The following is a 16,589-nucleotide window of genomic DNA, read 5'->3' as shown; positions in this document are numbered from 1 at the left end:
GTAATACCACATTCCCTCTTGAAAGGCAAAAAGTTACTTGACACCCTTTATTCAACTCAGAAAGTTTCCTCACACAGCCGTCCCCTTTAAGAGGAGAACACACTTTATGGACTCAATTGAAAATGAGCCCCTGTGCACATTTAAGGGCTCGAGAGGAACCCGGAATTTCCCCTTCCAACACCAAAGGGGACATGACTTCCCTGAAGCAACCCCAGCGAGTTCCTGAGGTCCCAGTCGCAACTCGAGAAGCACCCACAGCTTCCCGCCGGAACTCGAGAAACACCCCAAAATTATCCCCTCAATGCGAGATGAGGAAATTTCGCAATGCAGCATCTCAAGAGAAATATCACATTCCCTCTTGAATGGCAAAAAGGTACTTGACACCCTGTATTCGTCTCAGAAAGTTCCCTCACACAGCCGTCCCCTTTGGAGAGGAGAACACACTTTACGGACTCAATTCGAGAGGAGCCCCTGTGCACATTGAAGGGCTCGAGAGGAAACCGGAAGTTCCCCTTCCAACACCAAAGGGGACCTGACTTCCGTGAAGCAACCCCAGCGAGTTCCTGAGGTCCCTGTCGCAACTCGAGAAGCACCCTCAGCTTCCCGTCGCAACTCGAGAAACACCCCAAAATTATCCCCTCCTTGGAAGATGATGACATTTGGCGATGCAGCATCTCAAGAGAAATACCACATTCCCTCTGGAAAGGCAAAAGGGTACTTGACACCCTTTATTCGACTCAGAAAGTTCCCTCACACAGCCGTCCCCTTTGGAGAGGAGAACACACTTTACGGACTCAATTCGAGAGGAGCCCCTGTGCACATTGAAGGGCTCGAGAGGAAACCGGAAGTTCCCCTTCCAACACCAAAGGGGACCTGACTTCCCTGAAGCAACCCCAGCGACTTCCTGAGGTCCCCGTCGCAACTCGAGAAGCACCCCCAGCTTCCCGCCGCAACTCGAGAAACACCCCAAAATTATCCCCTCCATGCGAGATGAGGAAATTTGGCGATGCAGCATCTCAAGAGAAATACCACATTCCGTCTGGAAAGGCAAAAAGGTACTTGACACCCTTTATTTGACTCAGAAAGTAACCTCACACAGCCGTCCCATTTGGAGAGGAGAACACACTTTACGGACTCAATTCGAGAGGAGCCCCTGTGCACATTGAAGGGCTCGAGAGGAAACCGGAAGTTCCCCTTCCAACACCAAAGGGGACCTGACTTCCCTGAAGCAACCCCAGCGAGTTCCTGAGGTCCCCGTCGCAACTCGAGAAGCACCCCCAGCTTCCCGCCGCAACTCGAGAAACACCCCAAAATTATCCCCTCCATGCGAGATGAGGAAATTTGGCGATGCAGCATCTCACGAGAAATACCACATTCTCTCTGGAAAGGCAAAAAGGTACTTGACACCCTTTATTCGACTCAGAAAGTTCCCTCACACAGCCGTCCCCTTTGGAGAGGAGAACACACTTTACGGACTCAATTCGAGAGGAGCCCCTGTGCACATTGAAGGGCTCGAGAGGAAACCGGAAGTTCCCCTTCCAACACCAAAGGGGACCTGACTTCCCTGAAGCAACCCCAGCGAGTTCCTGAGGTCCTCGTCGCAACTCGAGAAGCACCCCCAGCTTCGCGCTGCAACTCGCGAAACACCCCAAAATTATCCCCTCCATGCGAGATGAGGAAATTTGGCGATGCAGCATCTCAAGAGAAATAGCACATTCCCTCTGGAAAGGCAAAAAGTACTTGACACCCTTTATTCGACTCAGAAAGTTCCCTCACACAGCCGTCCCCTTTGAGAAGAGAACACACTTTACAGACTCAATTCGAGAGGAGCCCCTGTGCACATTGAAGGGCTCGAGAGGAAACCGGAAGTTCCCCTTCCAACACCAAAGGGGACCTGACTTCCCTGAAGCAACAACAGCGAGTTCCTGAGGTCCCCGTCGCAACTCGAGAAGCACCCGCAGCTTCCCGCCGCAACTCGAGAAACACCCCAAATCTCCCCTCCATGCGAGATGAGGAAATTTGGCGATGCAGCATCTCAAGAGAAATACCACATTCCCTCTGGAAAGGCAAAAAGGTACTTGACACCCTTTATTCGACTCAGAAAGTTCCCTCACACAGCCGTCCCCTTTGGAGAGGAGAATACACTTTACGGACTCAATTCGAGAGGAGCCCCTGTGCACATTGAAGGGCTCGAGATGAAACCGGAAGTTCCCCTTCCAACACCAAAGGGGACCTGACTTCCCTGAAGAAACCCCAGCGAGTTCCTGAGGTCAACGTCGCAACTCGAGAAGCACCCCCAGCTTCCCGCAGCAACTCGAGAAACACCCCAAAATTATCCCCTCCATGCGAGACGAGGAAATTTGGCGATGCAGCATCTCAAGAGAAATAGCACATTCCCTCTGGAAAGGCAAAAAGGTACTTGACACCCTTTATTCGACTCAGAAAGTTCCCTCACACAGCCGTCCGCTTTGCAGAGGAGAACACACTTTACGGACTCAATTCGAGAGGAGCCCCTGTGCACATTGAAGGGCTCGAGAGGAAACCGGAAGTTCCCCTTCCAACACCAAAGGGGACCTGACTTCCCTGAAGCAACCCCAGCGAGTTCCTGAGGTCCCCGTCGCAACTCGAGAAGCACTCCCAGCTTCCCGCCGCAACTCGAGAAGCACCCAAAAATTATCCCCTCCATGCGAGATGAGGAAATTTGGCGATGCAGCATCTCTAGAGAAATAGCACATTCTCTCTGGAAAGGCAAAAAGGAACTTGACACCCTTTATTCGACTCAGAAAGTTCCCTCACACAGCCGTCCCCTTGGAGACAAGAACACACTTTACGGACTCAATTCGAGAGGAGCCCCTGTGCACATTGAAGGGCTCGAGAGGAAACCGGAAGTTCCCCTTCCAACACCAAAGGGGACCTGACTTCCCTGAAGAAACCACAGCGAGTTCCTGAGGTCCCCGTCGCAACTCGAGAAGCACCCCCAGCTTCCCGCCGCAACTCGAGAAACACCCCAAAATTATCCCCTCCATGCGAGATGAGGAAATTTGGCGATGCAGCATCTCAAGAGAAATAGCACATTCCCTCTGGAAAGGCAAAAAGGTACTTGACACCCTTTATTCGACTCAGAAAGTTCCCTCACACAGCCGTCCCCTTTGGAGAGGAGAACACACTTTACGGACTCAATTCGAGAGGAGCCCCTGTGCACATTGAAGGGCTCGAGAGGAACCCGGAAGTTCCCCTTCCAACACCAAAGGGGACCTGACTTCCCTGAAGCAACCCCAGCGAGTTCCTGAGGTCCCCGTCGCAACTCGAGAAGCACCCCCAGCTTCCCGCCGCAACTCGAGAAACACCCCAAAATTATCCCCTCCATGCGAGATGAGGAAATTTGGCGATGCAGCATCTCAAGAGAAATACCACATTCCCTCTGGAAAGGCAAAAAGGTACTTGACACCCTTTATTTGACTCAGAAAGTAACCTCACACAGCCGTCCCATTTGGAGAGGAGAACACACTTTACGGACTCAATTCGAGAGGAGCCCCTGTGCACATTGAAGGGCTCGAGAGGAAACCGGAAGTTCCCCTTGCAACACCAAAGGGGACCTGACTTCCCTGAAGCAACCCCAGCGAGTTCCTGAGGTCCCCGTCGCAACTCGAGAAGCACCCCCAGCTTCCCGCCGCAACTCGAGAAACACCCCAAAATTCTCCCCTCCATGCGAGATGAGGAAATTTGGCCATGGAGCATCTCAAGAGAAATACCACATTCCCTCTGGAAAGGCAAAAAGGTGCTTGACACCCTTTATTCGACTCAGAAAGTTCCCTCACACAGCCGTCCCCTTTGGAGAGGAGAATACACTTTACGGACTCAATTCGAGAGGAGCCCCTGTGCACATTGAAGGGCTCGAGAGGAAACCGGAAGTTCCCCTACCAATACCAAATGGGACCTGAATTCGCTGAAGCAACCTCAGCGAGTTCCTGAGGTCCCCGTCGCAACTCGAGAAGCTCCCCCAGCTTCCCGCCGCAACTCGAGAAACACCCCAAAATTATCCCCTCCATGCGAGATGAGCAAATTTGGCGATGCAGCATCTCAAGAGAAATACCACATTCCCTCTGGAAAGGCAAAAAGGTACTTGACACCCTTTATTCGACTCAGAAAGTTCCCTCACACAGCCGTCCCCTTTGGAGAGGAGAACACCCTTTACGGACTCAATTCGATAGGAGCCCCTGTGCACATTGAAGGGCTCGAGAGGAACCCGGAAGTTCCCCTTCCAACACCAAAGGGGACCTCACTTCCCTGAAGCAACCCCAGCGACTTCCTGAGGTCCCCGTCGCAACTCGAGAAGCACCCCCAGCTTCCCGCCGCAACTCGAGAAACACCCCAAAATTATCCCCTCCATGCGAGATGAGGAAATTTGGCGATGCAGCATCTCAAGAGAAATACCACATTCCCTCTGGAAAGGCAAAAAAGTACTTGACACCCTTTATTTGACTCAGAAAGTAACCTCACACAGCCGTCCCATTTGGAGAGGAGAACACACTTTACGGACTCAATTCGAGAGGAGCCCCTTTGCACATTGAAGGGCTCGAGAGGAAACCGGAAGTTCCCCTTCCAACACCAAATGTGACCTGACTTCCCTGAAGCAACCCCAGCGAGTTCCTGAGGTCCCCGTCGCAACTCGAGAAGCACCCCCAGCTTCCCGCCGCAACTCGAGAAACACCCCAAAATTATCCCCTCCATGCGAGATGAGGAAATTTGGCGATGCAGCATCTCAAGAGAAATAGCACATTCCCTCTGGAAAGGCAAAAAGGTACTTGACACCCTTTATTCGACTCAGAAAGTTCCCTCACACAGCCGTCCCCTTTGAGAAGAGAACACACTTTACAGACTCAATTCGAGAGGAGCCCCTGTGCACATTGAAGGGCTCGAGAGGAAACCGGAAGTTCCCCTTCCAACACCAAAGGGGACCTGACTTCCCTGAAGCAACCACAGCGAGTTCCTGAGGTCCCCGTCGCAACTCGAGAAGCACCCCCAGCTTCCCGCCGCAACTCGAGAAACACCCCAAAATTATCCCCTCCATGCGAGATGAGGAAATTTGGCGATGCAGCATCTCACGAGAAATACCACATTCCCTCTGGAAAGGCAAAAAGGTACTTGACACCCTTTATTCGACTCAGAAAGTTCCCTCACACAGCCGTCCCCTTTGGAGAGGAGAACACACTTTACGGACTCAATTCGAGAGGAGCCCCTGTGCACATTGAACGGCTCGAGAGGAAACCGGAAGTTCCCCTTCCAACACCAAAGGGGACCTGACTTCCCTGAAGCAACACCAGCGAGTTCCTGAGGTCCCCGTCGCAACTCGAGAAGCACCCCCAGCTTCCGGCCGCAACTCGAGATGCACCCCAAAATTATCCCCTCCATGCGAGATGAGGAAATTTGGCGATGCAGCATCTCAAGAGAAATACCACATTCCCTCTGGAAAGGCAAAAAGTACTTGACACCCTTTATTCGACTCAGAAAGTTCCCTCACACAGCCATCCCCTTGGAGACGAGAACACACTTTACGGACTCAATTCCAGAGGAGCCCCTGTGCACATTGAAGGGCTCGAGAGGAAACCGGAAGTTCCCCTTCCAACACCAAATGGGACCTGACTTCCCTGAAGCAACCCCAGCGAGTTCCTGAGGTCCCCGTCTCAACTCGAGAAGCACCCCCAGCTTCCCGCCGCAACTCGAGAAACACCCCTAAATTATCCCCTCCATGCGAGATGAGGAAATTTGGCGATGCAGCATCTCAAGAGAAATAGCACATTCCCTCTGGAAAGGCAAAAAGGTACTTGACACCCTTTATTCGACTCAGAACGTTCCCTCACACAGCCGTCCCCTTTGAGAGGAGAACACACTTCACGGATTCAATTCGAGAGGAGCCCCTGTGCACATTGTAGGGCTCGAGAGGAAACAGTTAGTTCCCCTTCCAACACCAAAGGGGACCTGACTTCCCTGAAGCAACCCCAGCGAGTTCCTGATGTCCCCGTCGCAACTCGAGAAGCACCCCCAGCTTCCCGTCGCTACTCGAGAAACACCCCAAAATTATCCCCTCCATGCGAGATGAGGAAATTTGGCGATGCAGCATCTCAAGAGAAATAGCACATTCCCTCTGGAAAGGCAAAAAGTACTTGACACCCTTTATTCGACTCAGAAAGTTCCCTCACACAGCCGTCCCCTTGGAGACGAGAACACACTTTACGGACTCAATTCCAGAGGAGCCCTTGTGCACATTGAAGGGCTCGAGAGGAAACCGGAAGTTCCCCTTCCAACACCAAATGTGACCTGACTTCCCTGAAGCAACCCCAGCGAGTTCCTGAGGTCCCCGTCGCAACTCGAGAAGCAACCCCAGCTTCCCGCCGCAACTCGAGAAACACCCCAAAATTATCCCCTCCATGCGAGATGAGGAAATTTGGCGATGCAGCATCTCAAGAGAAATAGCACATTCCCTCTGGAAAGGCAAAAAGGTACTTGACACCCTTTATTCGACTCAGAAAGTTCCCTCACACAGCCGTCCCCTTTGAGAAGAGAACACACTTTACAGACTCAATTCGAGAGGAGCCCCTGTGCACATTGAAGGGCTCGAGAGGAAACCGGAAGTTCCCCTTCCAACACCAAAGGGGACCTGACTTCCCTGAAGCAACCACAGCGAGTTCCTGAGGTCCCCGTCGCAACTCGAGAAGCACCCCCAGCTTCCCGCCGCAACTCGAGAAACACCCCAAAATTATCCCCTCCATGCGAGATGAGGAAATTTGGCGATGCAGCATCTCACGAGAAATACCACATTCCCTCTGGAAAGGCAAAAAGGTACTTGACACCCTTTATTCGACTCAGAAAGTTCCCTCACACAGCCGTCCCCTTTGCAGAGGAGAACACACTTTACGGACTCAATTCGAGAGGAGCCCCTGTGCACATTGAACGGCTCGAGAGGAAACCGGAAGTTCCACTTCCAACAACAAAGGGGACCTGACTTCCCTGAAGCAACACCAGCGAGTTCCTGAGGTCCCCGTCGCAACTCGAGAAGCACCCCCAGCTTCCGGCCGCAACTCGAGAAGCACCCCAAAATTATCCCCTCCATGCGAGATGAGGAAATTTGGCGATGCAGCATCTCAAGAGAAATACCACATTCCCTCTGGAAAGGCAAAAAGTACTTGACACCCTTTATTCGACTCAGAAAGTTCCCTCACACAGCCATCACCTTGGAGACGAGAACACACTTTACGGACTCAATTCCAGAGGAGCCCCTGTGCACATTGAAGGGCTCGAGAGGAAACCGGAAGTTCCCCTTCCAACACCAAATGGGACCTGACTTCCCTGAAGCAACCCCAGCGAGTTCCTGAGGTCCCCGTCTCAACTCGAGAAGCACCCCCAGCTTCCCACCGCAACTCGAGAAACACCCCTAAATTATCCCCTCCATGCGAGATGAGGAAATTTGGCGATGCAGCATCTCAAGAGAAATAGCACATTCCCTCTGGAAAGGCAAAAAGGTACTTGACACCCTTTATTCGACTCAGAACGTTCCCTCACACAGCCGTCCCCTTTGAGAGGAGAACACACTTCACGGATTCAATTCGAGAGGAGCCCCTGTGCACATTGTAGGGCTCGAGAGGAAACAGGTAGTTCCCCTTCCAACACCAAAGGGGACCTGACTTCCCTGAAGCAACCCCAGCGAGTTCCTGATGTCCCCGTCGCAACTCGAGAAGCACCCCCAGCTTCCCGTCGCAACTCGAGAAACACCACAAAATTCTCCCCTCCATGCGAGATGAGGAAATTTGGCGATGAAGCAACTCACGAGAAATACCTCATTCCCTCTGGAAAGGCAAAAAGGTACTTGACACCCTTTATTCGACTCAGAAAGTTCCCTCACACAGCCGTCCCCTTTGAGAGGAGAACACACTTTACAGACTCAATTCGAGAGGAGCCCCTGTGCACATTGAAGGGCTCGAGAGGAAACCGGAAGTTCCCCTTCCAACACCAAAGGGGACCTGACTTCCCTGAAGCAACCCCAGCGAGTTCCTGAGGTCCCCGTCGCAACTCGAGAAGCACCCCCAGCTTCCTGCCGCAACTCGAGAAACACCCCAAAATTATCCCCTCCATGCGAGATGAGGAAATTTGGCGATGCAGCATCTCAAGAGAAATACCACATTCCCTCTGGAAAGGCAAAAAGGTACTTGACACCCTTTATTCGACACAGAAAGATCCCTCACAGAGCCGTCCCCTTTGGAGAGGAGAACACACTTTACGGACTCAATTCGAGAGGAGCCCCTGTGCACATTGAAGGGCTCGAGAGGAAACCGGAAGTTCCCCTTCCAACACCAAAGGGGACCTGACTTCCCTGAAGCAACCCCAGCGAGTTCCTGAGGTCCCCGTCGCAACTCGAGAAGCACCCCCAGCTTCCCGCCGCAACTCGAGAAACACCCCAAAATTATCCCCTCCATGCGAGATGAGGAAATTTGGCGATCCAGCATCTGAAGAGAAATACCACATTCCCTCTGGAAAGGCAAAAAGGTACTTGACACCCTTTATTCGACTCAGAAAGTTCCCTCACACAGCCGTCCCCTTTGGAGAGGAGAACACACTTTACGGACTCAATTCGAGAGGAGCCCCTGTGCACATTGAAGGGCTCGAGAGGAAACCGGAAGTTCCCCTTCCAACACCAAAGGGGACCTGACTTCCCTTGAGCAACCCCAGCGAGTTCCTGAGGTCTCCGTCGCAACTCGAGAAGCACCCCCAGCTTCCCGCCGCAACTCGAGAAACACCCCAAAATTATCCCCTCCATGCGAGATGAGGAAATTTTGCCATGCAGCATCTAAAGAGAAATACAACATTCCCTCTTGTAAGGCAAAAAGGTACTTGACACCCTTTATTCGACTGAGAAAGTTCCCTCACACAGCCGTCCCTTTTCGAGAAGAGAACACACTTCACGGACTCAATTCGAGAGGAGCCCTTGTGCACAATGAAGGGCTTAAGAGGAAACCGGAAGTTCCCCTTCCAACACCAAGGGGACCTGACTTCCCAGAAAAAACCCAAGCGAGTTCCTGAGGTCCACGCTGCAACTCGAGAAGTACCCCCAGATCCAAGCCGAAACTCGAGACACAACAAAATTTTCCCCTCAATGCGAGATGAGGAAATTTTGCACTGCACATTTAAATAGAAATCCCACATACCTGCTTGAAAGGCAAAAGGTCACTTGACACACTTTATGTGACCCAGAAAGTTCGCTCACAGAGCCGTAAACATTGGAGAGGAAAAAACATCTTTTGGACTCAACTCCAGATGAATCCCTATTCCCAGTTAACGGCTCGAAAGTAAACCGAGGGTCCCCGTTCCAACACAAAAGGGGACCTGACTTCCCTGAAGCAACCCGAGCCACTTCCTGAGGTCCCCGTTGCAACTCTAGAAGCACCCCCAGCATCCCGCCGCAACTCGACAAACACCACAGAATTATCCCCTCAATGCGAGATGAGGAAATTGTGCGCTGCAGAATCTCAAGAGAAATACCACATTCCCGCTTGAAAGGCAAAAGGGTACTTGACACCCTTTATGCAACTCAGAAAGTACCCTCACACAGCTGTCCCCATTGGAGAGGAGAACACACTTTATGGACTCAATTCGAGATGAGGCCCTATTCCCATTTAATGGCTGGAGAGTAAATTGGAAGTGCCCTTTCAAACACAAAAGGGGACCTGCCTTACCTGAAGAAACCCAAGCAAGTTCTTGAGGTCCCCATGGCAATTCGAGAAGTAACCCAAACTTCCTGCCGCAACTAGAGAAACACCACAAAATTATCCCCTCAATGCGAGAAGAGGAAATTTTGCGCTGCAGAATCTCAAGAGAAATACCACTATTCCCTCTTGAAAGGCAAAAAGTACTTGATACACTTTATGCGACTCAGAAATTTCACTAATATCATTCCCCATAGGAGAGGAGAACACATTTTATGCACCCAATTCGAGATGAGGCCCTATTCCCATTTAACGGCTCCAGACTAAACCGGATGTTCCCCTTCCAACACAAAAGGGGACCTGACTTCCCTGAAGCAACCCAAGTGAGTTACTGAGGTCCCCGTCGCAACTCGAGAAATACCCTAGCCTCCAGCCGCAACTCGAGAAACACCACAAAATTATCCCCTCAGTGCGAGATGAGGAAATTTTGCGCTGCAGAATCTCAAGAGAAATACCACATTCCCTCTTGAAAGGCAAAAGGACTCTTAACACCCTTTATGCGATTCAGAAAGTTCCCTCACACAGCAGTGCCCATTGGAGAGGAGAACACACTTTATGGACTCAATTTGAGATGAGGACCGATACCCACTTAACGGCTCCATAGTGAACCGGAAGTTGCCCTTCAAACACAAAACGAGACCTACCTTACCTGAAGAAACCCGAGCAAGTTCCTGATGTCCCCATCGCAACTCGAGAAGTATGTCCACTGCAACTGGACATACACCACAAAATTATCCCCACAATGCGAGATGAAGAAATATTGCTCTGCAGAATCTCAAGAGAAATATCACATTCCCTTTTGAAAGGCAAAAGGGTTCTTGACTCCCTTTATGCGACTCAGAATGTTCCCTAACATCCATCCTCAGTGGAGAGGAGAACACTCTTCATACACTCAAATCGAGAAGAGGAAATATTCCCATTTAAAGGCTCAAGAGTAATCAAGAAGTTCCCCTTCCAACACAAAAGGGAACTTGACTTCCCTGGAGCAACCCGGGGGAATTCTCAGGAGAGAATTCCTGAGTTTCCCGTTTCAACTCCAGAAATATCCCGCACTTCCAACCACAACTCGAGAAATAACACAATATTATCCCCTCAATGCGACATGAGGTAATTTTGCGCTGCAGAATCTTAAGAGAAATCCCATATTAACGCTTGAAAGGCCAAAGGGAACTTGGCATACTTTATGCTCCTCAGAAAGTTCCCTAAAATCCGTCCCCATTGCAGAGGCGTACTCAATTTATGGACTCAACTCCAGAAGAGCCCCTATTCCCATTAAAGGGCTCGAGAGTAATCCGGAAGTTCCCCGTCCAGCACAATGGGGGAACTGACTCCCCTGAAGTAACTCCAGTGAGTTCCTGAGGTCCCCGCCGCAACTCGAGAAGTACCCCCAGCTTCCCGCCTTAATTCGAGAAACACCACAAAATTATCCCCTCAATGAGAGATGAGGTTTTTTGCGCTGCAGAATCTCAAGAGAAATCCCACATTCCCACTTGAAAGGCAAAAGCGTACTTGACACACTTTATGCCACTCAGAAAGTTCAATAATATCCGTCCCCATTGGAGAAGATAACACACTTTAGGGACTCAACTGGAAAAGAGGCCCTATTCCCATTAAAGTGCTCAAAAGTATTCCGGAAGTTCCCCTTCCAGCACAAATGGCACCTGATTCCCTGAAGTAACTCGAGTAAGTTTCTGAGGTCCCCATCGCAACTGGACAAACACCACAAAATTTTCCCCACAATGTGAGATGAGAAAATTTTGCGCTGCAGAATCTCAAGTGAAATCCCAGATATCCGTTTGAAAGGCAAAAGGGTACTTGACTCCCTTTAGCCGACTCAGAATAGTCCCTAACATTCGTCCTCAGTGGAGAGGATAACACACTTTATGGACTCAACTCCAGAAGAGGCCCTATTCCCATTAAAGTGCTCAAGAGTAATCCGGAAGTTCTCCTTCCAGGAAAAAAGGGGCCTGATTCCCTGAAGTAACTCGAGAAAGTTCCTGAGGTCCCCATCGCAACTCGAGAAACACAACAAAATTATCCCCTCAATGCGAGAACGGGAAATTTTGCTCGGCAGAATCTCACGAGAAATCCCACATTCCCGAGTGAAGGGCAAAAGGGTACTTGACTCCCTTTAGGCGACTCAGAATGTTCCCTAACATCCTTCCTCAGTGGAGAGGAAAACACACTTTATGGACTCAAATCGAGAAGAGGCATTATTCACATTTAACAGCTTGAGAGTCATCCGGAAGTTCCCCTTCAACACAAAAGGGGACTTGACTTCCTTGAAGCAACCCGAGCGAATTCCTGAGGTCCCCGCCGCAACTCGAGACATACCCCCTCTTCCCGACGCAACTGGAGAAACACCACAAAACTATACCCTCAATGCGAGAAGAGAAAAATTTTCGCTGCAGAGTCTCAAGAGAAATCCCACATTCCTGCTTGAAAGGCAAAAGGGTACTTGACTCCCTTTATGCGATTCAGAATGGTCCCTAACATCCATCCTCAATGGAGAGGAGAACACTCTTCATACACTCAAATCGAGAAGAGGAAATATTCCCATTTAAAGGCTCAAGAGTAATCAAGAAGTTCCCCTTCCAACACAAAAGGGAACTTGACTTCCCTGGAGCAAACCGAGAGAGTTCTTTAGGTTCAAGTTTCAACTCCAGAAGTATCCCCTACTTCCCACCACAACTCGAGAAACAACACAATATTATCCCTTCAATGCGACATGAGGTAATTTTGCCCTGCAGAATCTCAAGGGAAATTCCACATTCCCGCTTGAAAGGCCAAAGGGAACTTGGCATACTTTATGCTCCTCAGAAAGTTCCCTAAAATCCGTCCCCATTGCAGAGGCGTACTCAATTTATGGACTCAACTCCAGAAGAGCCCCTACTCCCATTAAAGGGCTCGAGAGTAATCCGGAAGTTCCCCGTCCAGCACAATGGGGGAACTGACTTCCCTGAAGTAACTCCAGTGAGTTCCTGAGGTCCCCGTTGAAACTCGAGAAGTACCCCCAGCTTCCCGCCGAAATTCGGGAAACACCACAAAATTATCCCCTCAATGCGAGAGGAGGAAACTTTGCGCTGCAGAATCTGAAGAGAAATCCCACATTCCCAATTGAAAGGCAAAAGCGTACTTGACTCCCTTTATGTCACTCAGAAAGTTCCCTAACATCCTTCCCCATCGGAGAGGAGAACACACTTTATGGACTCAACTCCAGAAGAGGCCCTATTCCATTTAAAGGGATCCAGAGTAAACCGGATGTTCCCCTTCAAGAACAAAAGGGGACCTGAGTTGCCTGAAGTAACTGGAGTGAGTTCCTGAGGTCCCCGTCGCAACTCCAGAAGTACCCCCATCTTCCCGCCTCAATTTGAGAAACACCACAAAATTATCCCCTCCTTGCGAGATGAGGAAAATTTGCGCTGCAGAATCTGAAGAGAAATCCCACATTCCCGCTTGAAAGGCAAAAGCGTACTTGACACACTTTATGCCACTCAGAAAGTTCAATAATATCCGTCCCCATTGGAGAAGTTAACACACTTTAGGGACTCAACTGGAGAAGAGGCCCTATTCCCATTAAAGGGCTCAAAAGTATTCCGGAAGTTCCCCTTCCAGCACAAATGGGACCTGATTCCCTGAAGTAACTCGAGTAAGTTTCTGAGGTCCCCATCGCAACTGGAGAAACACCACAAAATTTTCCCCACAATGTGAGATGAGAAAATTTTGCGCTGCAGAATCTCAAGTGAAATCCCAGATATCCGCTTGAAAGGCAAAAGGGTACTTGACTCCCTTTAGCCGACTCAGAATGGTCCCTAACTTTCGTCCTCGGTGGAGAGGATAACACACTTTATGGACTCAACTCCAGAAGAGGCCCTATTCCCATTAAAGGGCTCAAGAGTAATCCGGAAGTTCTCCTTCCAGGAAAAAAGGGGCCTGATTCCCTGAAGTAACTCGAGAAAGTTCCTGAGGTGACCTTCGCAACTTGAGAAACACAACAAAATTATCCCCTCAATGCGAGATGAGGAAATTTTGCGCTGCAGAATCTCAAGAGATATCCCACATTCCCGCTTGAAAGGCATAATGGTACCTGACTCCCTTTAGGCGACTCAGAATATTCCCGAACATCCGTCCTCAGTGGAGAGGAAAACACACTTCGTGGACTCAAATGGAAAAGAGGCTATATTCCCATTTAAAGGCTCGAGAGTAATCAAGAAGTTCCGCTTCCAACATAAAAAAGGACTTGACTTCCCTGAAGCAAGCTGAGCGAGTTCCTGAGGGTCCCGTCTCAACTGCAGAAGTACCCCCTGCTTCCCGCCCCAACTCGAGAAACGACACAATATTATCCCCTCAGTGCGAGATGAGGTAATTTTCTGCTGCAGAATCTCAAGAGAAATCCCGCATTCCTGCTTGAAAACAAAAGGGAACTTGACACACTTTATGCCACTCAGAATGTTCCCTAACATCCGTCCCCATTGGAGAGGCATACACACTTTATGGACTCAACTCCAGAAGAGGCCCTATTCCCATTAAAGGGCTCGAGACTAATCCGGAAGTTCCCCTTCCAGCACAAAAGGGGACCTGACTTCCCTGAAGAAACTCGAGTGAGTTCCTGAGGTCCCCATCTAAACTCAAGAAGTACCCCCAGCGTCCCGCCGCAACTGGAGAAACACCACAAAATATTCCCCTCAATGCGAGATGAGGAAATTTTGCGCTGCAGAATCTCAAGAGAAATCCCACATTCCCGCTTGAAAGTCAAAAGGGTACTTGACTCCCTTTAGGCGACTCAGAATGTTCCCTAACATCCATCCTCAGTGGCGAGGAGAACAAATTTTATGGACTCAAATGGAGAGGAGGCAATATTCCCTTTTAATGTCTCGACAGTAATCCGGAAGTTCCGCTTCCAAAACAAAAGGCGACTTGACTTCCCTGAAGCAACCCGAGCGAGTTCCTGAGGTCACCGCCATAGCTAGAGAAGTGCCCCCTGCTTCCCACCACAACTGGAGAAACACCACAAAATTATCCCCTCAATGTGAGATGAGGTTATTTTGCGCTGTGGAATCTCAAGAGATATCCCACATTCCCGCTTGAAAGGCAAAAGCTTACTTGACACATTTTATGCCACTCAGAAAGTTCAATAATATCCGTCCCCATTGGAGAGAATAACACACTTTATGGACTCAAGTACAAAAGAGGCCCTATTCCCATTAAAGGGCTCGAGAGTAATCCGGAAGTTCCCCTTCCAGCACAAATGGGACCCGATTCCCTGAAGTAACTCGAGTAAGTTTCTGAGGTCCCCATCGCAACTCGAGAAACACCACATGATTATCCCCACAAAGTGAGATGAGGAAATTTGCGCTGCAGAATCTCAAGAGAAATCCCACATTCCCGCTTGAAAGGTAAAAGGGTATTTGACACCGTTTAGGCGACTCAGAATGGTCCCTAACATCCGTCCTCAGTGGAGAGGAGAACACACCTTATGGACTGAAATAGAGAAGAGCTAATATTCCCATTTAACGGCTTGAGAGTAATCCGGAAATTCCCCTTCCAACACCAAAGGGGACTTGACTTCACTGAAGCAAGTGAGTGTGTTCTGAAGTCCCCGTCGCAACTCGAGAAGTAATCACTGCTTCTGCTGGCAACTTGACCAACACCACAAAATTATCCCCTCAATTCGAGATGAGGTCATTTTGCGCCGCAGATCTGAAGAGAATTCCCACATTCCCGCTTGAAAGGCAAAAGGGTACTTGACACTCTTTATGCGACTCAGAAAGTTTCCTCACACAGCTGTCCCCATTGGAGAGGAGAACACACTTTATGGACTCAATTCGAGTTGAGGACCTGTTCCCATTTAACGGCTCGAGAGTAAACCGGGAGTTCCGTTTCAACAAAAAAGGGGACCTGCCTTCCCTGAAGAAACCCAAGAGATTTCCTGAGGTCCCCGTCGCAACTGGAGAAACACCACAAAATTATCGCCTCAATGCGAGATGAGGAAATTTTACGTTGCAGAATCTCAATAGAAATACCACATTACCTCTTGAAAGGCAAAAGGGTACTTGACACCCTTTATAGGACTCAGAAATTTCACTAAGATCAGTCCCCATTGGAGAGGAGAACACATTTTCTGGACTCAGTTCGGGATGAGACCCTATTCCCATTTAACGGCTCGAGAGTAAACCGGAAGTTCCCATTCCAACACCAAAGGGGACCTGACTTCCCTGAAGCAACTCGAGTGAGTTCCTGAGGACCCTTCGCAACTGGAGAAGTACCCCCAGGTTCCGGCCGCAATTCCAGAAACACCACAAAATTATCCCCTCAATGCGAGTTGAGGAAATTTTGTCCTGCAGAATCCCACGAGAAATCCCACATTCCCGCTTGAAAGGCAAAAGGGTACTTGACTCCCTTTAGGAGACTCAGAAAGTTCCCTCACACAGCCGTCCCCTTTGGAGAGGAGAACAAACTGTATGGACTCAATTCGAGATGAGCCCCTGTGCATATTTAAGGCTCGTGAGGAAAACGGAATTTCCCCTTCCAACACCAAAGGGGACCTGACTTCCCCGAAGCAATACGAGCGAGTTCCTGAGGTCCCCGTCGCACCTCGAGAAGCACCCCCCAGCTTCCCGCCGCAACTCGAGAAACACCCCAAAATTATCCCCTCAATGCGAAAGGAGGAAATTATGCGATGCAGCATCTCAAGAGAAATACCACATTCCCTCTTGAAAGGCAAAAAGGTACTTGACACCCTTTATTCGACTCAGAAAGTTCCCTTACATAGCCGTACCCTTTGGAGAGGACAACACACTTTATGGACTCAATGCGATATGAGACCCTGTG

Source organism: Moschus berezovskii, chromosome 2, assembly GCF_049115385.1.
Source record: "Moschus berezovskii isolate FMDL1 chromosome 2, NW_MosBer_1.0, whole genome shotgun sequence".
NCBI lineage: Eukaryota > Metazoa > Chordata > Mammalia > Artiodactyla > Moschidae > Moschus > Moschus berezovskii.
The sequence above is the reverse complement of the archived record's forward strand: the minus strand, read 5'-3'. Positions refer to the sequence as shown.